At 34.3% G+C, this 27,430-nt stretch overlaps 1 pseudogene; it reads left to right on the top strand.

Moving 5' to 3' along the window:
* Positions 1 to 5,809: 5,809 nt before the first annotated feature.
* LOC122479519 lies at positions 5,810 to 7,060 on the top strand (annotated as a pseudogene).
* Positions 7,061 to 27,430: the final 20,370 nt, after the last annotated feature.

Below are 27,430 nucleotides of genomic sequence, written 5' to 3'. Positions count from 1 at the left end.
CACTCATCATCAGGGAAATACAAATCAAAACCACAAGGAGATACCACCTCACACCAGTCAGAATGGCTTAAATTAACAACTCAGGCAACAACAGATGTTGGCGAGGATTAGGAGAAAGAGGATCTCTTTTGTATTGTTGGTGGCAATGCAAGCTGTGCAGCCACTCTGGAAAACAGTATGGAGGTTCTTCAAAAAACTAAAAATAGAACTACCCTATGACCCAGGAATTGCACTACTAGGGATTTATCCAAGGGATACAGGTGTGCTGTTTCAAAGGGTCACATGCACCCCCATGTTTATAGCAGCACTATCAACAATAGCCAAAGTATGGAAAGAGCGCAAATTTCCATAGAGATGGATGAATGTATAAAGAAAATGTGGTATATATATATATATAAATATATATATATATACACACACATATATATGTATATATGTGTATATATATATATATATACACACACACACACACACACAATGTAACTAGAGGGTATTATGCTAAGCGAAATTAGAGAAAGACAAAAATCATATGACTTCACTCATATGAGGACTTTAAGAGACAAAACAGATGAACATAAGGGTAGGGAACAAAAATAATATAAAAACAGGGAGGCGGAAAAAACATAAGAGACTCACAAATATGGAGGACAAATAGAGGGTTACTGGAGGGGGTGTGTGAGGGGGGATGGGCTAAATAGGTAAGGGGCACTAAGAAATTTACTCCTGAAATCATTGTTGCACTATATGCTAACTAATTTGTATGTAAATTAAAATAAAATAATAAAATAAATAACATAAAATAAAATAACATAAAATAAAATAAAATAAATGTAAATATAAAAAGCAACTTAGCATAGTCATTAACAACTGAGAAGTTCAAAGAAAACATTGATTTTTCTGCCCCACCCTCTACTCCATAATTGGGTAAAATGTTATGAAACTAACTGCAAAACTTGGTGTTTTCTAACATAATTTCAATCATAAATTCTCTTTGCTATAAGCATAAAGTATGCACTGACTGTGCAATATTAACCAATCTTTGTATCCTAATGCCCCATAATGTCTTATGAAATAATAATAGGGAGTTTTATAGATGAACTAATAGAAGAGTAAACCTTTTCAAATATAAATGTCAAATTTATGTAATGACATACATGGGATTGTTCCCAACCTTTGTGATCAAGCAGATGATCAGAGTGCATACTGTAAGTTCAAGATTCAGGCATTCTGTTTTCAAAGAAAGTGACAGGGCTGTTGTGATGGGTATTCATTCTCTGATGCCTCCAGAGGACTGAAGACAGAAAGGGCCAGACATCTGCAATAGGCTAGGCATGAAAGGTTTAACTGAGAAGCATTTTAAGTCAATTGCTCCTCCTCTTTTTCTTCAGATTGACTGAAGCCTATTGATTCCCATCACTGATTGTCTTCTGGTTCAGGATAAGATGGGAAAAGGAAAAGATATTTCATGTATCTCATTATGATCTTTGCATCCCTCACACTGTAATTTGTTATACAAGTCCAGGTAGTATGAGAATGTAATCAACCACTGCAGGGCATTTAAAATTCTAGTGTATACTGAGGATACTGATAATTTTATGCTAGCAAACAGATATAATCCCTATTCCCCTCACCTCTACCCAAAAAGATTTCAATGAGTAAGTTGTTTTGGAGGACACTATTTACCATACCTGCCATTCAGAATGTTCTTCCAACAAAACACAAGAATGGGACTTAAAGTGGGTTGTTACTCTGTTTTCAAAGCTAGAGGATCTCTTGTTTCTTGACCACACTGTGTCAAAAAGAGATTGAAAGGTAGGAATCACCATAACTCAGAGTATCTGTTTAGAACCTTGAGATGAATGTTTACATTCTTAGCTTATATTAAGGAATCCCCTCTCACTCTATTCCAATTTTCTTCCCTATGGGGGAAGAATAGGAAAAGTTATTCATGCATCAACCAGATATTATTGAGCATCTATTATGTGTCAAATACTATGGAATAGCAGGGGAAATAAAAAGGAAAAATATCCTGGCCTCCATTAAAAAATGTATTCTAGAAGAGAGGCAGAGAATAAAAACTTCAAGAGAAATAGTGTGAAGGAGAACACAAAACCAGAGAAAGTAGATAAGAGGTATCAGAGAACGTTTATAATATTTTGACAAGAAAGGCCTCATTGAGAAGCTATCATATGGATAAGATCTAAAGTAGGCAAAGGAAAAAACAATATAGACTTTTGAGATAATATTATTCTAGGAAGCAGATTGGCAATTACAAAGGCCCTGATGAAGAAATTATCTGGTCTATTCAAAGAAGACCAGTTATGCCTGGGGTAGAGTGAACAAGGAGTAGAGTATCATGAGATGAAGTTAGAGAGTTAACAGGGCTCTTAATCACGTAAGAGTTTGTTGGTTATTAAGGACTTTAATAACCTTTGTTTTAAGTTAAATAAAGAGCCAATGGGTTTTGTGAGCATAAGGGTAAGATCTGACTATATTTTAATGGGATTGCTTTGGCTACTCTTTTGAGGATAGACTTGGCTGAGTTTGAAGGGGAACAAAGGCATAAACAGAGAGACTAGTTAGGAGGCTATTTTAATCAGTGATATGCGGTGTTGGCTTGAAGTATAAGTGGAGATGGAGAGGAGTGGTCAGATACTGGATATAGTCTGAAGGAAAACCAATAGGTTTCCCTAATAAAATATTCATCATGGAAGAACGAGAGGACTCAAGATTTCTGAGATTTTTGAATAAAATACCTGGCCAAAAGGAGTTAGGAAACTAAATGAAATAGGAAAGAAGTAGGTCAGGGGCTTATATCTGCCATAGCAAGTTTGAAATGTCTTTTAAAGATGTAAAGTAAGAAGTTGGAGTTCAGAGGAGGTATCCTGGCTGAAGATAAACATCAGAAAATCAAGAAGTTAAGAGTGGATATAATTCTAAGGGGGGGAGGAAAGAAAAATTCTGATCAGGCACTTAAAATTTTAGATGTTTATATCTTATGTGCAAAATGTATTAATCTTGAGATTTCCTCTCTGAACATTATTGAAACAACTGCTAGTTAATTAATATATGTTTGTTAATTAAAAGTAAAGATGATTGGCACATTTAAACTAAAGATGGGACGCATAACAGTTCAGATGAAAAAACTCACCAATTGCTTTAAACCCTCACTCTAATGTTACTGTAGGTATTTAACACACATGAATGCATAATCTATAAGCACAGACACAATTTTGAGATCAATAAACAAATGCCATTGTACATATATATAAAGTAATGCAACTTTTATTACTACTGTCATGATTATATCATCAAGCTATTGCTTCATTGCTTTCAGTGTCCACCTACACAAAATATTGATTGTGGAGAATATCCTAAAAAGCCATATTAAAAATGGCTACCTTTCTGTGAACCAAAGAAGGGAAGCTTGCTTTTAAATACAGAAAGAAAAAAAGAAAAGAAAAGGAAAGAAAAAGATATCCCTGGTTTCAACTGCAAAATGGTAAAATGTTAAGAATATGAAACAAAAGATCTCTACATTTTTAGTCATTTATATACTTGCATAGGTTACCACATATCATTACCTAATGTAATAATCGGATATATGTGAATTATGAAAATGTGTTTCACAGTAGAAAATTCTATTTCTTGTGGGAATTCTATTAGTAGATTACATAGCAAATTTTCTAAAAAATAGGGTGGTTAATGATGTAGCTATCTGTGAGGTAAATAAAATAGAAGACATAATTCATAGTATTATTAACTAAACACTCCATTTAAGCCAAACAAAGCCATAAAAATGGATTGAAATCCTTTACACTGTATCTAACATAGCTTATCAAGATATTTAAGCTTTTTTTGTTCTTCAATGTAATAACCATTACATTTATTTTTCAAGTTGTAAAGCATTAGAACAGATTCCTGAATATAAAATCATATAGTAAAAGACATACTATTAATATATGTTCATTGATTTTCAGCTTAATGTCCTTGACTATTTTATCCCAACCAAAAATATACTTGAAAGTAAAATATTTAAGCATGTTGTGATTAAAATAGGAAAAAAAAGGAAGCCAAAACAAACCAGTCAATACACTTTGAATTAAAAGTGGCAGGAATATTTAAATAAAACTGGTCACAATTACAACACTGAGATATGACAGAGAAGCTAGTTGGGAGTCCCAGCCAAGAGCCTTGGCAACCATGACCTGACGTGACTATATCTTGATTGGGAACTGCTTTTCTGTGCCTTTGGTAGTTATACTGAATGGACTTTGAATAGGCAGAGTACATTTTATTTAGAGAATTGGAACCTGAAAGGCTACAAATAAAAATACACATGCACGCATACCTCCAGAATACAACCATCACTACTATCATTAAAAGCTGATTCAAAAAGCAACATTCAATTTTTTAGTCTGGAAAGTCTGAGAGAAAATAGGAATCAATCTACACTTTTTTTTTTTAATTTTTTTTTCAACGTTTTATTTATTTTTGGGACAGAGAGAGACAGAGCATGAACGGGGGAGGGGCAGAGAGAGAGGGAGACACAGAATCGGAAACAGGCTCCAGGCTCTGAGCCATCAGCCCAGAGCCTGACGCGGGGCTCGAACTCACGGACCGCGAGATCGTGACCTGGCTGAAGTTGGACGCTTAACCGACTGCGCCACCCAGGCACCCCCAATCTACACTTTTAATGATGAGAACCATGTGACAGTTTGGATGGAAAAGGAAATGGGGGGGGGGTGCTGTAGTAGGGATGGGCAGAAAAATGTCCTGAGAGGACAGGGCCCTAAATGATAGGAGAGGTAACATAATCTGAATTTGACTGGAGGACTTGGAAAGATATTCAGTGAGATCTGGGATTCAAGAGATTGCCACTGAGGAGTCTAAGAGAGGGACTGGTTAATCATTCTAGTATGTGAGAAAACTGAACTAGCAACTAGAAGACGTAGTATTCACAATAAATTTAAAAGGACACACATAGGGAAACAGAGAGGGATGCACTAAAAATACCCAGGGAAGAAAACAAAAGCCTTGAAAACTAAGATGGCAACAGCAGCACAGAAGAATTGGCATATCCACAATTTATAAATGTAGAGTCAAAGAGATGACTATGTCTCTAAAGGAAAGCGAATTTAAAAAGCAAGGGAAAGTATTAGAATAGTAAATATAAATCATTGTTCCAGTAATTTATAACAAATGTAGAAAATTAAGCTGATAGTTGCAAAAGGCTCCTGGGAGGCTTCTAAGGGTCTGGGGTTTTCCTGGCCTTCATTTTCAGAATGTATGAACTCACTGGAAAATGTTCATGCTCTTCCTTGATTTTTGCTGTAGCCAATCCTCTGGGATCAATGAATAATCAGTTTTATTATCACTTCTGCAAAGTGGCAAAATACATAAGTTTTTTAAAGAGCTGTTCTTTTAAAAAACTGCCTGCCTTGGGGCACTTGGGTGGCTTAGTCGGTTCAGTGAGCATCAGATTTCGACTCAGGTCATGAAATCATGGCTCATAGGTTTAAGCCCCACATGGAGCTTGCTGCTGTCAGCACAGAACCCACTTTGGATCTTCTTCTTCTTCTTCTTCTCTCTCTCTCTCTCTCTTTCTCTCTCTCTCTCTCTGCTCCTTCCCCACTTTCTCTCTCAAAAACAAATAAATCTTTCTAAAAAATTAAAAAAATGAAAATAAAAAATTCCCTGCTTTATTTATAGTAGGTTTTATTTTCTTTTTAAAAGCACAGTATCGGGAACTTTCCAAAACGCTTGGTGAAAAGCGGAGGAGCAGCTGCCGGGGGAGCTGCGCCCAGCAATGCGCTCCTTCTGCTTCCCCACACCAGCCTCAGCCCCTTCACCAGCTGTAGAAAACAGTGAAAGAAACTACTTACTGATGTTTTGGGGGGTCAAACCCAATGCCACCCAGGAAGAATTGAAAAAGGCTTACAGAAAATTGGCTTTGAAGTACCACCCTGACAAGAATCCAAATGAAGGAGAGAAGTTTAAACAGATTTCCCAAGCTTTTGAAGTGCTGATGTGAAGAAAAGGGAATTGTATGACAAAGGAGGAGAATAGGCAATTAAAGAAAGTGGAGAAGGTGGTGGTTTTGGCTCCCCCTGTGAACATCTTAGATATGTTTTTGGGGGGAGGAGGAAGGATGCAGAGAGAAAGGAGAGGTAAAAATGTTGTGCATCAGTTCTCTGTAACCTTAGAAGATTTATATAATGGTGCAACAAGAAAACTAGCTCTGCAAAAGAATGTGATTTGCGACAAATGTGAAGGCCGAGGTGGTAAGAAAGGAGCGGTAGAATGTTGTCCCAATTGCCGAGGTACTGGAGTGCAAATAAGAATTCATCAGATAGGACCTGGAATGGTTCAGCAAATTCAATCTGTGTGCATGGAGTGCCAGGGCCATGGGGAACGAATCAGTCCTAAAGATAGATGTAAAAGCTGCAACGGAAGGAAGATAGTTCGAGAAAAGAAGATTCTAGAAGTTCATATTGACAAAGGCATGAAAGATGGCCAGAAGATAACATTCCATGGTGAAGGAGACCAAGAACCTGGACTGGAACCAGGAGATATTATGGTTGTTTTAGATCAGAAGGACCATGTTGTTTTTACTAGGCGAGGAGAGGATCTTTTCATGTGTATGGACATACAGCTGGTTGAAGCACTGTGCGGCTTTCAAAAGCCAATATCTACTCTTAACAACAGAGCCATTGTCATTACCTCTCATCCAGGTCAGATTGTCAAGCATGGAAATATCAAGTGGGTGCTGAATAAAAGCATGCCAATTTATCGTAGACCATATGAAAAGGGTTGCCTAGTCATCGAATTTAAGGTAAACTTTCCTGAGAATGGCTTTCTCTCTCCTAATAAACTCTCTTTGCTAGAAAAACTCCTACCTGAGAGGAAGGAAGTAGAAGAGACTGATGAAAAGGACCACGTAGAACTGGTGGACTTTGATCCAAATCAGGAAAGACTGCGCCATTACAACGGAGAAGCATATGAGGATGATGAACATCACCCTCGGGGAGGTCAGACCTCTTAATAGGGCCAGTGAATAACATTGCTGGTACATGCAGTAGTGAACGAGTGAAGGACTATAATCATGGCTCACTACTTGCTACTATTTTTGTTTTAATATTCAACTATAGTAGTGTTTTAAAAGTTAAATGAAGAATAAAAAATATAAACGCTATGAAAAAAAATAAAATAAAAAAATAAAAGCACAGTATCTACCATAGTTGTGAACCTCACCTCCTTATTCCCCTCTTATCACTCATTCACACACACACACACACACACACACACACACACACACACACACAGAAAACAAAATTAAAGTTGATGGGCATAGATTTGAATCTATAGTCTTAAGGATTAGTAGAGATAACTGCTCACTGAAAAAATTATAACCCGCCACAGTTAAATTTAGTAGCTTAGAAAATATGAAAAATGGATAGGGGTCCAAAAAGAACAAAATTAAATAACCATGAAAGTTGCCTATTAGCTTTAATGGAAGGGGAATCACTTAAATGACTTCCTTACAATTGGAGGCATTTGCACCTGACAAATTACTAACTTTCTCCAGAGAAAAATACAAGTATTATTTGCAATCCATGGACAAAAGAAAACAAAAAACTCTTGGTTGAACACCAACTGTATCTTAGATTAATTTTAAAATGCATGTAGGTGTAGATCACTTAGTAAATAGAGCAGACAACTCACAGTGGATGAAGGAATGGGCTTCAAATCAGTAGTCTCAGGTGTATGTTCAAGCTCTGCCCTTACTAGCTAAGTCAATTTGAATAATTTCTTTGTCAGGTATAACATGACAATAATCTTATCTACTAGCACTGTTTTTTACAAAAGAGCAGACGATTAAATTAGACCATGCATGAGAAAATTCTGATATGTTCTAATACAGATTCTGAATGGACTTAATCTTTCCAAATTTCACAGGTGTAGGTAGAGAAAATCCATCAATATTAATCTATAAAGTTAACTCATATATTTAATTCATTACTTAGGCACTGAGAAAAAAATGACTGAAGGGTTGTTTTGTTGTTTTTTGTTTGTTTTTAATTTTTTACTGTTCGTTTTTGAGAGAGAGAGAGAGAGAGAAAGTGATACAGAGCATGAGTAGGGGAGGGGCAGAGAGAGAGGGAGACACAGAATCCTAAGTAGGCTCTGGGCTCTGAGCTGTCAGCACAGAGCCTAGCTTGGGGCTCGAACTCATGAATTGCAAGATCCATGACCTGAGCCAAAATTGGACACCTAACCGACTGAGCCACCGAAGCTCCCCTGTTTTGGTTTTTTTAATAAAAGAATAAAAAAGAATACAAGAGAAGTAATAAAAAAGAAGCAAACAAATATCTAACTAGTATATGTACTTACAGTTATACTAAAATTTTAACAATCAAATATGCTTTTTTAAAATATGAGAAAAAAAACCCTATAACATAAAATATACTCATGGAAGAAATTTTAATTTGAGACCTGTTATGGTTGGTTGCTCCCTATTTTCTACTAAACCAGATTAAAACTCTTTGGCCACCCTTCAAGGTGTTTTACCAGCTTGTATCTTCTTTCATCTAACCAAAATATGCTTTCTTCCAGATGAGGCAGACACATGCACTATAAACTCCAACTGATTTCTGCTCTCTTACATGCTTCTGCCATTTTTCTTCCAGGAGAATATTCTGTCCTTCTTTATCAATAGCTTCTCCCACCTTTATTCTTATCTGATGATTCCCATAATATTCTGTGGATTAATTAATTCACCATTGTCTCTGTTCCAATGAACATAAGACAGTAGGGCTACAAGGCAGATGAAGCTTTGCCTCTCACTGAGGATATGGATGATTCCAGCTTTAGAGAAGTATTCATTGCTAAACATGGACTAAGAGACAGAGAAATCAGCTGAAATCAGTACACTAAATAAGGAAGGCTTAGGATCAGATGCAGATAATGAAATCCAGGGTTGAAAATGAGACCAGAGATCATGATATATAGAAGGTCCAACTCCAAATTAATAACCAGGATCAGGTGGATATTCAGTAATTGGCCAATTAAGGAGATGTTTACAAGAATGTTCATGGCCAAATTACTTGTAATTAGTAAAAATCTGGAAATAATACCCAAAAAGCATATGAAAGAGCACTCAAATCATTTGTTATCAGAAAAAAAATGTCAAAACACAATGAGATATCAACATATATCAGTAAAATAGCTATAACGAAGAGGACTAACAATATCAATTTTTAGCACAGTTAAAAACTAGAACTCTGATACTTTGCTTGTGAGAGTATTGGAAAACAGTTTAGTAGTATCTACTAAACTTGAACATATATCTCCCCTATGAATCAGCATATTTTCACCAAGACACATACATGAATGTTCATAGCAGTTTATTCATAATAACCAAAAACTAAAAAAACAAACATGAATGAATGTCTTTCAACACAATTGTGGTATATTTATATAATGGACTATTATTATATTATTACTATTACTATTATTATTATACTATTACTCAAACTAAAAAAGGAATTAACTACCAAATACCTATATAACAATATGGATAAATCTCAGAAATAGTATGTTAAGTGAAAGAGACCAGGCACCACAGAGACACTATTCAATTGCTTCGTTTAATGTTCATAAAGGGAAAAATAATTTATGTTCATTGAGATAAGAATAGTATTACTCATGGAGGGTACATAAAGAAAACTTCTGAGTGTATCAAAGTTCTATATTCCCGTTGAAAGTTGTGTTTATATGAGTGTGTGTGTGTGTGTGTGTGTGTCCGTGTGTGTATGTATATACCAAGCTGCATACTTGATATATGTGTACTTTAATATATGTAAAATATACCTTAATTTAAGAGACCTTGTATTTTAGAAATATATGGCAAAATATATTTGCTTCAAAATTATCTCATGTGTGGGGGTAGTTGAGTGAGCATACTTGAAGCAAAATTAGCCATTTTTTACTAACTTTTAATGACTATGTGAAGCTCAGTATATTATTCTTTCTGTTTTCATTTATGTTTGAAGTATTTCAGCAACCAATAAATGAGAAACTGTATAATCACAACTACATAATAGAATCTAGATTGATTGATAGATTTGGAGATGAGAGAGTGAATACAGTGTGTACAGAAAAATATTTGTTGAATTTTGCGGAGAAGTGGAAAGTGATATTGTAGCAAGAAGAGAATGTAAGATTAATGGACTATAGGGGCGCCTGGGTGGCTCAGTTGGTTAAGCGTCCGACTTTGCTCAGGTCATGATCTCACAGTTCATGAGTTCAAGCCCCGTGTCAGGCTCTGTGCTGACAGCTTGGAGCCTGGAGCCTGCTTCAGATTCTGTGTCTCCCTCTCTCTCTGCCCCTCACCTGCTCACACTCTGTCTCTCTCTGTCTTTCAAACATAAACATTAAAAAAAAAATTTAAGGAGTATTGTGTGCATATTATAAATTTGGTGTTTTTTTTGAAGCCAATGGAGAGTAGTTGAAAAACTATAATCAGAAAAGTCACATGATTAAAGTTTTAAGAAGAGCCATTATGTAGATAGAGAATTCAGGAGAGAAAAATGACAAGAGAACAAATAACAGTAAATGATGTAACAAGTAACAAAGTAGTAAATGATGTAGATCTATAATATGGCAGTAGAAATAAATTTGTAACAAAATGAACTGATGTGAAAATAAAGAAGGTAGTGCATCTATGCAATATGGTGATTGAGTGGATGAAAGTAAAAAAGAAATTAGGCCACATTATTCCATCATTCATTCATTCAACACCTACGAACACCAGGAATTATAATGGACTCCAAAGAGCAGTAGTAAATAAAATAGATATAATCTCTCCCTCATGAAGCTTGAGTACATGGAAAAGAAATCAATACTAACCAAATGAAAAAGATTTAAATATATAAGTTCTGTACAAAAAAAAACCCAGAATTCTCTTATGAAGAATGAATGGAAAAGCCAATTTAAATAGATTGGGTAGAAAATGCTCTCTAAAATATGACATTTAAGTTGACACACAAAGAAAGAAGAGGCCATCCTTACAGGGTGATATATGAACAGTTCAAAAAGAGAAAGGAAAGAGGTTAATATATGAGAAATAAAGCCAGTATGATGAAATGAATGAGCAAGGGAAAGAATGGAATGAAATGAGGTGAAAGAGGTGGGCCAGAGTGTAGATTCAAGGAAAGTAGTTTGGATTTTATAAATGCAATGGGATACCGATGAATCATTTTAAGAATGGACCTCATATTATCCATTTAGTTTTTACTTGATATCTACTCCATTTCGCACACAAACACACCAAAAACAAAATGACTAAACAGTAAGTGATTCTGGAAGGCAGAATATTAAAGTGGTTTGAAAAGGGAAGTTTTCTTAAACCTCTTCTAAGAAAATATTGGAGAATAACTTTGTTGCTTTTGAGTTGAAGAACTCCTTCAACAAGATAAAAATTGTAACTTATAAAGGAGAATATTATTAAATTCAACTTCACTAAAAAAAAAACACATGTTGTTCATCAAAACAGGAAAATCAAAATGATAAGCTAAGATTGGGACAAGGTGTGGAAAATGCAAATAAAAACAAAAGAGTAGCATAAAAACATTTTTAAAATGTCCTTCATATCAGTCATAGAAAAATAATACAGTGAGGAAAAAAGAAAAAGATATAGGCAAGAATTTCATTAAAAAGAGAGAACAGACTTCCCTGTTCCCTGAGAAACAGCCATGTCCTTGGCTTCATGGAATTTAAACTAGAAGGAGACAGATTTTAATGAAACCAGTACCATTCCTCAAATAGAGCCTGCTCCCTCAGCCTAGGACCCAACATCAAAAGATACTAGCAGAGGCCATCAGGGCTGACCTACACTCTTCGAACAAGCACTAAATGTTTCCTGTTTTAAGGGCATGAGATATTGAAGTTACTTTTTGTTGGGAAAAAAAAAACTGACCCAGAGTGTACGATATACAAATATGAATTCTATTTAAAGTCCTAAATTAATAATATAAAGCCATAAATATAAGAGAAGATGTAGAAGAATATTATTGTAACCTAGCAATGGAGAAGGTATTTTTAAGCAAGTACCCAAGTGGGGAAAAAAATCAAAGATTTTACTCAATGAAGGATACCACATATCAAACTAACAAATGGGCAACCATTTGAGAGAAATACATGGCATTTAAAACCAATGAATAATACACAACTAATTAGTGAAAATTCTTTTCTGCCCACTTTTGACTGGAAAATGCTACCTAATAATAGTTTAATTTTCTATTGTTCTTAAAGTTTTTCAGATTTAAGATTCTCAGAATTGGGCTGATGATACTTTTCACTTAAAACTGTGTTATTAAGGGGGCACCTGGCTGTCTCAGTCGGTTGAGCATCTGACTTTGGCTCAGATCATGATCTCACCGTCCTTGAATTTGAGCCCCGAGTCAGGCTCTGTGCTGACAGCTCAGAGTCTGGAGTCTGCTTTCGATTCTGTGTCTCCCTCTCTCTCTGCCCCTCCACCACTCATGCTCTGTCTCTCTCAAAAACTAAAAAAACATTAAAAATAAATAAAATAAACTTATTAAGAAATGTCTATGTTGCTTTTTTAAAAGTAATTTTTTCATGTTTGTTTATTGTAGTGGAGGGGCAGAGAGAAAGGGAGAGAGAGAATCCCAATGAGGCTCTGCACTGTCAGCACAGAGCCCTACATGGAACTTGATCCCATGAACAGTGAGATCATGACCTGATCCAAACAACAACAACAAAAAGAATTGGGCACTTAGCCAACTGAGCCACCCAGGCGCCCCTCATCTATGTTGCTTTTTAAATACTTAGTTCTAACTGCCTCATAGTAGTTCATTATATATCTTAGCATTGCAAATTTAAAGTTGCACACACACACACACACGTACACAGAGAGAGACTATGTGCCTTTGCACTTGTACAAAAATTTCTCTGGGGTAAAAATTCAACAGCTGGACTCCAAAAGATATTCATGTGTAATTTCACTAAGTAATGCCAAATTGTTCTTTAGACAATTTATACATCCACCAAAAGTAAATCATCATCATTCCTATTTCCCACCTGGTCATCAATAATTAAATTACAGCAACAACTAGGTATATAATGATAACTTATAACAAAGATACTTAGCTTTGGAAGACAACTTATCTATATTTCCAGGCAGTCAGATGAAGCAGATCCAGTGCCTTTCACTGTGCCTGGAAACTGAAGAACTCGCTAAATACTTGTTAAGCAAATAGTTGAGGAATGCCTCCTCAGAGCTTCCCCAGAAGTTGAAAGTTTTCATAGCAATGAAGCAAAATTAATTCTAACCTTGATGGCTTTGAATCACTTAAGAAAAAGGAAGAGATAAAAGAAGGTACAGAGAATACATTACTGAAAACTTGGAAAATCCTCAAGATTCTGTAGCCCTCCTCAAGGAAGAAGAATAAACCAGAATATCAGAAATTCAAAATGCATTTATGTATGTGTGTGTGTATCTGTTTGTGTGTATGTGTGTGACATGTGATGGCTAGTTTTGTGTCCACTTGATGGATCACAGGGTACCCAGGTAACAAGTGGTAAATGGAGCAAAGCAGATTGTCTACCTGGATGTGTGTGGGCCCCATCCAGTTTATTGAATGCCCAAATGGAACAAAAGTCTGAGTAAAGGAGAATCTGCTTTCTCTGACTGTCTTTGAACTGGGACATGGGTCTTATCTGCCTTCAGTCTTCGATTCACATATACTTTAGGCTCTTCTGCTTCTCAGGTCTTTAGACTCAGACTAGAATTATACCTCTGACTCTCCTGGGTTTCCAGCTTATTGACTCTAGATATTAGTTTCTTATAATAAATGCTTTATGTTTATTTTGTTATATATATAATATATATATATATCGTCTTAATATATATGTATCTTATCTTAATATGTATGTGTATGTGTGTGTCTATCTATCTATCTATCTATCTATCTATCTATCTATATGTATATGTGTATATATATATCCTATGGCTTCTGTTTGCCCACAATTACACATAACTTTTGTGATGGAAAGTTGGGGAAAAGGGATTGGCTAAGAAACTACAAAGGTTATTCAGTTTTCTCAATGTTTTATATAAAATCAAATTAAAGTGAATTAGAAGAAAAACGTAAAGAGAAAGAAAATTTAAGGGTGACTTTTAAGCCAACAATTTATTTCAGTGAACCTCGGGAATAGTTTGGAATTTAAGTAATCTAGATTTGATATTTAAGACAGCAGCAAGAAGTATGATTCTCACACAGCCCTCCAGAAATATTTCCTTAATAAGTGTTCCTCCTTTTCTATACTCTGTGATCATCAGGGTATTTACATTTTCATATTATTACAAGTAAACTGAGTTTTAAAATTATGTTTGTCTACTGAGTCTTTAAATTCTGAAAAGAATATTGTACTTGTGACTATTTCTTCTTAAAGAACAAATAAACAGATAATAAGTATTTGGTAATATAACAGAATGACACTGAAGAGACATAACCTTTCCTAAAACACATTTGCTCAATTTAGTTGACATAAAGCTAATACTTTCTAAAGGTCAGCTTTCTGAGTCAAATATTTCATATTTAAAGGTAATGAGTAACTAGGTTATCTACAGAGTTTGTTTTCCCACCAAAGTTTATGTAGCATTATGACTTGTACAAAAATTTAGTTATGTTTCATTTTTAGGATCATTACCAAAATATGTTAGTACCCACCCCTACAAAAAAAAGTATGTAGAATTCTAATTTTCTTATGTCATTTGAGATCTTAATTGATTGTAGTCCAAGAAATTTCCTTTGGACAAAAACTACAATATACAACATTAAAAAAAATAATAATTCGTGAGAGTAGTTCAGATCATTCTTATAAAACTACATTTAAGTCTCAAAAGACAATTGGGTTCACGGTCTTCAATCATCTGGAAATCTTTCTAGTGATCATCAAGGCTGAGTATTCTAAATTTTACACTCCAGCGAAGCTGGCATCTGGCAGTCTTGTCTCTATAATCAATACTATATTGCTTGGCACATTATTAATAAAGATTAATTTGATTACCTCAAAAGGCATTTAAAACCACTCAGTGTATACATAAAACATTGTTATTAATTCTTGTGTTTGGAAACTATTTGATAAGAATCGTTTAGGGGTGCCTGGGTTGCTCAGTCAGTTAAGTGTCCGACTTTGACTCAGGTCATGATCTCGCAGTTCATGAGTTCGAGCCCAGCATCAGGCTCTGTGCTGACAGCTCAGAGCCTGAAGCCTGCTTCAGATTCTGTATCTCCCTCTCTCTCTGCCCTTCCCCCACTCATGCTTTGTCTTTCTCTCAAAAATAAACATTAAAAAAATTTTTTTAAAGAATTATTTGTATAATATGTAATGACATCTTTCTGGTACCTAAATAAAATAGGGGCTTTTTTCACAATCTCAGAGAAACAAAGCTTTGTATTTGTAGAACCGTAGCTACCAAGTACAAAGACTTAAGGTAAATTAAGAATGAAGAGTAAGTCATAATAATATATATTAACTATATATTACATATGTCATAGATAGACTCTAAACTCCATGGGAACAGAGATCTGCAGTGTATAAATAACACTGTATCCCCTATCACCAACAAAATGACTTGTTCAAAAAGTGCATGCAGTAATTGTATTGAATTAACAAATGAATATATATAAATGAGTGAATAATGAATATCTTCCAAAATAAAACAGACTTTAAACATCAAAACCTTCTACAGCGAGTAAGTCTCTACTGAATTGCTATCTTCAGTTTGGAAAACCAGGCAACAACACTGACTGCTGAGGCAGATTCTCATTCTCAGTTTGTGTCTATATAAAAACATCAGTATTTGGTATCTTGAAATGTAATATCTTGTATTTGCATTCTGGCAATTTTATTTTCACAGGTCTCAGCAAAATGCTTTTGTAACTTCCAGTTGTTTTATAAACAGGGAGTTGGTTGGCTGGCCACTGTTTAGCTGACCAGCCATTCTCTGCAAGGAATGAAAGTAAGCAGGGTGAAGGTCATTAAATAATCAAAATTTACTTAGTGCTTTGCACAATTACACAAAAGCTTATGCTTCCTTTTTTGTTTTTGAGGGAGAGAGCACTTGTGGGGGTGGGGGAGAGATATGGGGTTGGGGGGCAAGGCAGAGAAAGAATCTTAAGCAGGCTCCATGCCCAATGGGGGAGTGGGGGGAGTCGTGCCTAATGCAGGGTCATGTGACCAGAGCTGAAAACAAGAGTGGATGCTTAACTGAAATCAATAGTGGATGCTTAACCAACTGAGCTTCCCAGGCACCCTGCTTCCTGCTTATACTCCATTCTGCTTTCAGACAAGAAGTTATTATTCTCTACACAGAAATGCAGATGGCGTTTTGTTCATTAAATTAAATGTATTATTCTATTTATCTGATATATTACCAGTTTGATCTTTAAATTTGCTCTAAGAAGAAGTAAAATAAGGAATGTTGTTGGTAATTTACAATTATTTTGTGATTTGGTATCAAATAGCAAAATGATCTATCTTGAGGAGACTGACACATTGACAAACATTAACTTTCAGTCAGTTGCTAATTAATGAACCACAAAAACACATTGATGAATACACAATGGTGATCAGAGTACATTTTAGTATATTATTGAATAACAAATACAATAACTTTCAAAATAAATACATACAAATCTAATAAAAATTGTCATCTATTTGCACAACAGTAATGTTTACTATTTATATACGAGGACTACTTGATTAATATTTGTGAAGAATATTGTAAAACAAACCTCAGAATATTTTAAATTCTAAAATTTGTTAGCCTGCTTGGAGTTGAAGGTCATATATATTACTTAAAGGAGCAATATAATTTATTCAATGTCTAGAAATATGTATTTGTACCCTAGTGTTGTATGACTTTATAGGTGGTACAAAGATCTTTGCGTGGTATAACAAGAAAATTCTAGAACTATTAGTTCTGTAACTACTTTAAATTTAAATTATCTAAACTTCTGACAGTTGCCAAAGGAAACATTTTAAAGTAATCCTAGAAAGTACAAAATGTGTCAAGTTTGATATATGTTAAAAGAAAAGCCGCATTTCTCCTTAAACTAATTAACAATAAAGAGTTAGCTGTCTATCTGTCTTTGTCTAACATTTTCCAGCTGGATAAATTCAATTGTTATTAAACTTGACAAAAAGCAAGGATATTATTAATGAAATTAACCACATGATGTTAACTTTTTACCACAATATCCCAGTGTGTTTTAATTAATTGTATGACAGTCAGAGATAAAAGGAGTTCATAGGTGAGAATGTGAATTGAGTTTGTTACTCTTATTTTTGATAGGATAGCAACCTATCATCTGCACATTTCAAAAGTTAAATTGTATCATGTTTCTAGATTATCACCTAAAATCTAAGTATACTTCCATCCCCCTCAGGAAACTCATTTATTACACTTATTTAACAGTGCAATTACATTTTACATGTGTCAAACATTGACTGTCTAAGGTCAAATTTAGATAGCCCACTAATTTAGATAGATAGACAGCAGACATCAGACAGACACAAACATAAATACTATGACATTAAGTGAATTACAAAATTATAATTTTGATAATTTTTATGCTATTCAGACATACACAAATGTATACACAATGTACACAGTACATTGAAACACTGGAAATATATTTTAAAATAGCATATATATTCAAAATACAGGTTTCAAATAGAATGGAAAAGTTCAGTTTGGTTCATTTCAACAAATATCTGTTGGTTGTATCCTATGTTTGGTGCTATATCAGGTCCCAGATCTGCCTCTGCCAAGTTCCTGCTTCAAGGACTAAAGCTGTCAAAAATGTAAAAGGAGTAATTGCAGTAATATTTATTGGGAGCCCAAGATAGGGATCATTTACTTAACCCAAAGGGAAAAGGGAACATTATCAGGAAGCAGTAACACTTGAGATTCACAAGATGATTTACAAGATAACTTGCCAGGTAAGAGATAAGACAAATGTAGGCAGTAGAAAGCATAAGAAGATGCAAAACATCAGGAAACAGCATGGTCGCAGAGAAGAACGCCAAGTTGTTTTCTTGTAACCAAACATGAGGCTGGAAATGAAATGGAAAGCACAGGGAGAGTTACCTTATGTTAGCCCAACTCCAGGTCATAGAGAGCCTTATATGGGATTCTAAGGAATTTGGACTAAATATGTAGATGATGGGGAGCTCTAACAGATTTGATTTAAAAGAAGGATCTTTGAGAAGCACCTGGGTGGCTCAGATGGTTAAGCGTCCAACTTGAGGCTCAGGTCATGATTTCACCATTCGTGAGTTTGAGCCCCGCATCTGCACTGTCAGTGCAGAGCCTGGATGGAATGCTCTCTCTCCCTCCCTCCCTCTCCCTCTCCCTCCCCCACTTGCTCTTCTCTCTCTCTTTCTCTCTCTCTCTATCTCTCTCTCTCTCAAAATAAATAAACTTTAAAAAAAGAAGGATCTGAGACAGATGCCCCTGGGCGAGAAGCAGAGATTAGACTAGAGAAGGAGAAAGGTTGAACATGGAGAGGTATAATAACCCTGAAACAGTATGTGAGACATGATGAGGGTATGACCTACAGCAGTGCCAGTAGAGATGGAAAGAATGTGACAGACACACTGAAAAATGTATATGAATCAAATCACAGGAATTGGTGTTTGAAAAGACGCAGTGGGAGTGATAAAGCAGGAAAAGTTTACTTTGATTCTCTGGTTAGGGTACAGCCATTAGTCAGTAGGGAATGCAGAAGAAAAAGCTGATCTAGAAAAGAGAAAGAAATCATTCTGGATTTTGCTCACCACTATACCACCAATGCTAGAAGGAAATCATTCTAAAGAATTCCAGAGAAAATACTAGCAATTAAACTGGCAAACAAGTGATTTGCAACATTAAAGCAAATATTCAGGAAATATCCAAATATAAACAATACACATTTCACATTATTTGAATTTTGAAAGTAAAATATCTAAAAGTTTGCAAGTAAAAACATCTTAAAAATAGATTGTTTACATAAGAGCCAACTCATATTAAGAACACAAGAGCAGGGGCGCCTGGGTGGCGCAGTTGGTTAAGCGTCCGACTTCAGCCAGGTCACGATCTCGCGGTCCGTGAGTTCGAGCCCCGCGTCAGGCTCTGGGCTGATGTCTCGGAGCCTGGAGCCTGTTTCTGATTCTGTGTCTCCCTCTCTCTCTGCCCCTCCCCCGTTCATGCTCTGTCTCTCTCTGTCCCAAAAATAAATAAATGTTGAAAAAAAAAAAAAAAATTTAAAAAAAAGAACACAAGAGCAAAAATGAGACATAGATGACTGGATAGACAATAAAGAGAGAAGGAAAAGGCATTTTCCAAATGATCAAAGTTGTAATCATCATTTCATAAATTTGAGTTATGTCAACACAGCATCTTAGTATGCAGAATCTGGTCAGGTGCCAAGAAAAGACACGAGAAAATAGTGTTATATCAGAGGGGGTATTAGAAGTCACAGGTGACAATACCAAGAGGCATGCATGTAAGCCATGAAATAGAGCTCCAAATGCATTCCACCTGTTTTTCTTACTCCTGAGGCAGCTTCCAGAAAGACACTGGCTAACTGTTGAATGAGAAATGGGTAAATTAGATGATTTTCCATAGGTAGAAAAATATCAGACCAAAGCTATTTTCTGAATCAGATGAAAGAAGAAATACAGAAAAGTCAGACAAACATAGTGGCGATGGGGGTGGAGTGGAATGCATTAGAGAGTGATATGGTTTTAAATATCATTAAAACATATTGCAATATATTATACCTGTCTGATAGAATGGCCTTCAAATGGAAGAAAAGGGAAAAGGGGTTTCTATGAGTACTACCTGTACTATAACAGTACAGTCAGCTTGACAAAGTGGTAACTCCATTTTAGAGATTCATTCACCTCAACAGACTCAAATAGCCTGCTCTGCATTGCTCAGCAGGGAACTTCATTAGTACCATTCAAACTGAAGTTCCTCTCTTCTTAAAGAACAGATGTGGAAAGGATCCTTCCTATGTAGAGGGTCTACCTTCCTGTCTCCAAAGATCGGAAACAAAGCTAAAAGGGACAAAAAACTCATCTCGTCTATTACCTTCATTGTTAAAATTGCTAGATGCTTCACAGCATATTGAACATTAGGGGATAGTGTATATATATATATATATATTTGAGTCAAACAATAGTTTGACTTACTGACCATACAGCTTTTATAAGTTTTTAATTTTTAAGTGAAAAATTTTAAATTATAAGTGAATATTAACTTAACATTCACTTAATTATAGAATTATAATTACAATTATAATTATAGACTTATAGAATTATAGAATTTATATAGAATTATAAATCCTGTATTTGGTTTTTCCTAATTGGAAGCTAAAATACCAGACCAATGTAACAAAAGATAAAATACTAGACTGATTCAATCAGAACCCTTTGTAAAAAGATTCACTTTACATGAGTAAAGCAGGTGGACCTATATTTTTTATGATTTTTGTATAGGTGTCTGTGGATGCATGTGACTGTTTACAGATTTTGTATAGTTATACTTCACTATCCAGAATAAAGTATAGTTTTATTTTCATACTTCTAGAATTAGAGGTCCTTTCTTTAATTGTTTTCATATGCTTAAGTCCTAACTTTGCATTACTTTCTTTAATATACATAAAATTTTGAATGTAAGTGAGAGATATGGAGCAAGGAATTTTAAATGTAGTAATTTTTTAATGGCCTGATAGAGATAAAACTATTACAACTGATTAACTCTTTGTGGGTTTATTTTTAATTTTTTAATATTTATTTATTTTTGAAAGACAGAGACAGAGCACCAGCAGAGGAAGGGCAGAGCGGGAGACAAAGAAGCAGGCTCCAGGCTCTGAACAGCCAGCACAGAGCCCAGTGCAAGGCTCAAGATCATGATTTGAGCCAAAGTCAGATGCTTAACTGACTGAGTCACCCAGGTGCCCCAATTTATTTTTTATTTATATATTTTGAGAGAGAGAGAGAGGAAGAAGGAGAGAGAGAGAGAGAACAAGCCAGGGAGGGTCAGAGAGAGGGAGAGAGAAATCCCAAGCAAGCTCCCAGCTGTCAGCGTAGAGCCCAATGTGGGGCTCCAACTCAGGAACCGAGAAATAATTAGCCAAGTGGAAACCAAAAGGCCAATCTTAACCAACTGAACCACCCAGGTGCCCCTCAACTGATTAACTCTTAAATTTTATAATATACTGGAATTTCATCTCTAATTTTGAGCATCATGGCCTTCCTAATCTTAAAGGCATTGTCTTCCTTGGAACGTATCACTAAAATTTACATTATTCTTACTACTAATTGACAGTGGCAAAGAACACAGAAACTAGAATTTGTACAGAAGCATTCCTAGAAGTATAAATGACTAAAAATATTCAAAACAGGGTCTTTTCAGAGTCAGCACTAAATGATCTTTCCTTAACATAATGAATTAAATTTCAAATTTGAATTTTCAAATGTGTATTCCAGAATGTAATACAGCTTAAGTGATAGATTGTGGTGCTTCCTATAGCCTAGAAGATAAAGAGGACCAGAATATGGAAGAAAAATTGTACACTTATTAACAAAAACTGTTGAGATTTTATCTTTTGTAGGAAACCAGCCATTTTCTAGAATGTTTTTCATAGCAAATGCTCTGACCTTTTATATGTTAATGTGTCTTTTTTGACTATCAAGTTGGTTAAGGATTAGGAGCATTAAGAATTTCAAAAGATTCATAACTACGCAGATCTGAAAAAAATGGGAGGAAATACTATTATTCCTGAGGTATACATGGCAAAAGTTTAAAAAATATTTTTTAATGTTTATTTTATTTCTGAGGGAGAGACAGAGACAGAGCACAAGTGGGGGAGGGGCAGAGAGAGAGGGAGACACAGAATCCGAAGCAGGCTCCAGTATCTGAGCTGTCAGCACAGAGCCCAACGCAGGGCTTGAACCCACAAACCATGAGATCATGACCTGAGCTGAAGTCAGACGCCTAATCAGCTGAACCACCCAGGCGCCCATACATGACAAAATTTGTAAACTCAAAAGAACACCCAGTATTTCCAACATTCAAGGGAAATTATTCTCAAGGAAAGAAGAAGCCATAGTGGAATTCTTTAGCAAAGATGAGAAGTGGGGTCTACCATGGCACAAGAAATGGTTAAAGAGACTAGGTTTGCCACAGTCAGAGCTACAATTATGGTTCCATCTACTCCAATTTGTGTTACAAAATCTGGAGCAACTTACAAGGTGCAATACTGGGAAGATTTAGGAGTCAACTTTGATAGTTAATTAAAATTTAGAAATCTTATAATTGACTTGAAAAATTCGTACCTTCGCTGTGTTTATTAACAAAATACCTATAAATATTTAGCAAAGTAAATTGTAGACAAAATATTTCAACTATGAAGGTATATTTATGAAGGTATATTTATGCTTCTGGTTATACAAAGTCATAATGCAGAGATAATTCTGTCTGCTCAACCACATTATAATCTAATTTTCTGCTTTTTGATGAAGCTTGGGCAATCTACATGAGTCCAACCAAACTTAGGAAACTTTCTATGATCATAATCAAGCGAAAATTCTATATTATTCTTTCTTTTTTGTCCACAAAGAGTATTGTTGTATCTAATAAACAGTTTACTATACTTTTCATTTGTCTAAAATCTTAACAAACAGGGGGCCCTGGGTGGCTCAGTCAGTTAAACATCCAACTCTTGACTTTGGCTTAGGTCATGATCTCACAGTTCCTAAGTTTGGGCACCATATTTGGATCTGTGCTGATAGGGCAAAATTTGCTTGTGATTCTGTCTCCCTCTCTCTCTGCCCCCCCCCCATTTGCTATCTGTCTCTTTCCCAAAATAAACTAAAAATAAATTAATAAATATATAAAGTGTATGCTATTAAAGTTAAGTTCTCTGAAATGAGGATTCAAATTTAAAAAAATAAATAACTAATAAATAATGTTAAAAAATCATTATTAGCAACAAGGCTTTCCATTTCAAGAAACAATAAATCAGATCATTTAATTCTGAGCTCATTTTTCTAAACTAACAATTTTCTACTATATAAGAACTTTGATAGAAGAACTGATTGCACTTTCTGATACACTCCCGTTCAATTGTAGTACCTCAAAATGGACAGAAAATTTTAGTGCAATGTCATTATGATGGACATTTGGATTCTCATGCAAAACAAATCACAAATCCATGAGGTGGCTAGTGGTTTTTTTAAAAAATAATTTTTAAGTTTTCCAATAGCCGAAGACATCATCCTGTTAAACTACTACAGGCCTTCATTGTAATGGTCCATATTCAATTTCCTGTTAATATAAGCATATGAGGATGTATCTTCATGACTGATAAGTAATGGACAACATACAAATGTTCTATTAAAAAAAAGATAAAAAGAAGGAAATGACCTAACTGAAATCATTTTAAATTATTCATGTGTCTCTGATGTTTAATATATTGCTTAAATAAAAAATCCCTTTCACATATTACTCAGGTGACAATTTTAAAATTGCACAAGAGAATGATTTTTCCTATCCAATAATAGAAATACATAGGAATAAACATAAGAACACTAGATAGATCTCAAATTTACATCTTCAAAGCTTAGACATTTTTCCTGAGCTTCAGATTTTTTCCTAGTATCTTCATTTTTCATGCATTAAACTCATTATCTGTCTCTCCACCACCACCAGCCAGTCCTCCTCTGTGCTTCCAATTTTAAGGAATGATACTGTCATGCATTCAATGAACCAAGCTAAATACCAAGATTTTTCCCTCTTCTTCACTCTAAGTATTCCATTTGATTCTTTTCCCCAAATCCCTTTAAATTTAAATCACCAAAAACAGTTATCTTAGTGCCAGATCTTCTCTGCTTCTCACTAGAATTTCTATTATATCTTATCTTTCTGCATCCAATATTAATAATTTGTAACCCATCTTCTTTTCTGAAATGTATGCCATCATGTTATTCCTTGCTTGTAATCCATCAATGACTCCAAGCTCAAACTCATTTTCAGGAGTAGCATATAGCACCAAATGTGATTTGGCTTCTGCCTACCATTTTAATCTCATCTCTGACATTTAAATTTTGCTCTAAAAATATTTAATGTCTTGTAGGTGTCTTTTACAATTAATTTTTCTTCCAACATATTAATTTTCTTGCAGTTATCTCTATAAGCATATGATTTTCTACATTTCTAGGTCTTTCTGAAACTCCTCTTACTATAAAAGGTCACGGATCAAACCTGTGATGTCTGAATACCTAGAAGCCAGTATGGAACTTAGCAGCACATAGTGTATTTTAATAAATGAAAAATCTTAAAAATTTTTAAATTTATTCAAGGAATTATTGAATTTGTTAAAAGTTAGGGAACATAAAAATATTCCTAACATCAATAATTATTCCATTTTTAGGCTGGTTTTTGTTTCATATCTGTACATAGGCATATTCTCTACACCATGGTTATACTATAAACAGAAAAACTATGAGGATTCTAACATAAAATAAAGATAAATACTAGTTTGAATCCCCTAAAGAAAAGAACCAAATATTTTATTCATTCAAGAGATGTTTACAAAATGGGTATAGGACATTCTGGTTAAATAACTTTTGCTAAATGTGTAATTTAAAATGGTCTACATGGTATTAGTGCAGTTCGTATGATCACAAGTTACATTGATTTAGTACAAACAGCTTAAGTATTTGACAAGTCTCATAAGTTGTCCCCATTTTGGGGCTCCAAAACAGATTTTTGCAGCCACCCCATCATGAAGGTAGGGAAAGACAGCTAAAATGGACATAGAGGGTAAAATGCCTCCAACAACTGGAGGCTATTGAAAGGTTGTAAGTTATAGGTACCATTTTTTTTAAATAAACAGCAATATAAATAAGTTATTTGGCTGTGTTTAGAGTTATAATTCTACAGACTGAACAAATAGTTGCAAGATTACCCATACTAACATGCTTTAGAATTTACCTCCAATCTTTTCCTTGTTTAAAAGTGAAGTTTTCTGGATACTACATACAAATATTTGCCCTTTATACATTTCAATTACGATTTATAATATGTTAGAGCCATAGGGCACAATCATTTATCAAGATATATATATATATATATACATATATATATATATATATATATATATATATATATATATTTGTTCCATCATGATAAGTGTACTCTTTAATCCCCATCACCTATTTTACTCATCCCAAAGGTATATTTTACATTGGAGAAATAATTTGAATTGACAGCATTATGACCAGACCTTTTGTCATTCTAACTGAAAAAATATGTACTTATGCACATTGTGGTAGTTTTGCATAAACAGATCACACCTGAGGAGGTTACCAATTCAAACATGCTTTGTGAACTATAGCCTGGAGTCATTCTTACTAGCTGAGCAGATTACCTACAAGACATATTCTGGAGTTATAAAAGAAAATATTCAGATTTTATACCCTAGAGTGGAAGAAGACTTTCAATCTTAAAAAAAAATCTTATAAAATAACTACTAATCATAACTAAGAATCAAATTGAATATTACATTTCATTTTATATGTTAACTCTATTAAAAAGAAAATTATTTTGAGATTAGGAAAAAATTAATAAAATTAAATAAATCTTAAATAAATATGGTTAGAGAAATAAATGAGTTTATTAATAAATAAAATTAAATTTAAATAAATAGGAAAATAATATGAGTTTATCTTATTGTAAAATAGAAATTTTCTTATAAATTTTTTAAAGTTTATTTATTTTGAGAGAAATGGAGAGAGAGAATCCCAAGTAGGTTCTGTGCTGTCAACACAGACTCAGATGTGGGGCTTGAACCCACAAACTGTGAGATCATGACCTGAGCCAAAATCAAGATTATCTTGATTAATCAGTCATTCTAACCTTTCCAACCCTGTATGCATACCCCTTTAAAGTTTTTAAGGGACATATATCAATAGAGAATTTTATATTTAATATTATGCTACCTTTTTTAATATGAAAGTCTTTATTACAATATTAGATAATTGTCTACTGAAAAACTATCTTGGGTAAGATTTCAAATAACAGAAATTACTATAGCTAAGAAGCATTTGAGGTTTATGCACTATTTCTTTCTATGTAATTCCTAAAACAAGAAATCTGAATGTATGGTATAGTTCAGTACATTCATCACTATAGACATCATAATATGTTATGGAGATGATTACCCTAAATGCTTTCATTTACAAAAAAAGAAAAAAAAACAGAGGGGGCTGGTATTAAATGTTTCAAAATCAGTCTTTTTAAATCCTGTTTGGCACTATTTTCTTGCCAAGACAAGAGTCATAACTCACTCCAGTTCTGACACTTTGTCATTTCCAAAAATTATTTGTCAGGGTAAAATCATGCAAATATAAATGTTTACAAATATTTATTGATTTGACAGAGCCTATATTTTATCTAAGAATAGAAAGTTATCTACACTTTAGAAATAGTGAATTTAAAGGGGGGAAAACTTGGTACGTGTTGCATGGATAAAATTAATATGTTTAGCAAGAAATATATGATCATATTTGGTTGTCCTCAAACAGAATTTTTACACTTCTGAAAAATCATTCACATTCGCAAATAAAAATCAGGAAATTTTATTTTAAGAGTTCATTAAAGGCTATTGTTAATTAGTTAAGGAACTAAAAAAAAAAAAAAAAAAAGAGCTCCCTTTAGCCATGCTTTCTTTCCTCCAACACACCAAAACACATGCTAGCTAAACTCATTACTATTAAAATATATTTCTTAGCTACTAATAAATCCTTAAAGTGAAGATACATCAGTGAATAATGCTGATGAATGAGCTGTTGAAATGGCTAAGTTCCTTCTTTCACGAATGTATCACGTAGCCATACAATATCCTTTCCTAATTCTCCCTTCAAAGTCCAGCCTGCCTTACACGTATGTGTAGTTTATTTTCCTTTTTATCCTTCGTTTCTTCCTTTCTTCCCTCCTCCCTTTCTTCCTTCCTCTCTCTTTCTTCTTTCTTTTTTCTTCTCTCTTTCATTCCTTCCTTCACATATATAGATGATATAGATATAGATATAGATATAGATATAGATATAGATATAGATAGATATAGATATACTTTTTTTTTTACTATCTACTTTCTGACACTTTCTCTTGGATACAAGTACTATTTGACCAACTAATGAGGAAAAAATTCTGTTTTTTTTTTTCCTCTAAGACTGCTTTCCATTTTTGTTTTCGTTTTGTTGTTTTTAATATAGTAGAGGAATAATTTCCTGGTAAACTCTGAACTTCAACCTCAATTTCCTTTTTATTCTCACCATTGTTTCCCCA

This window comes from Prionailurus bengalensis, chromosome C1, assembly GCF_016509475.1.
Source record: "Prionailurus bengalensis isolate Pbe53 chromosome C1, Fcat_Pben_1.1_paternal_pri, whole genome shotgun sequence".
Lineage (NCBI taxonomy): Eukaryota > Metazoa > Chordata > Mammalia > Carnivora > Felidae > Prionailurus > Prionailurus bengalensis.
This window is presented reverse-complemented; position numbering and strand designations above follow the sequence as displayed.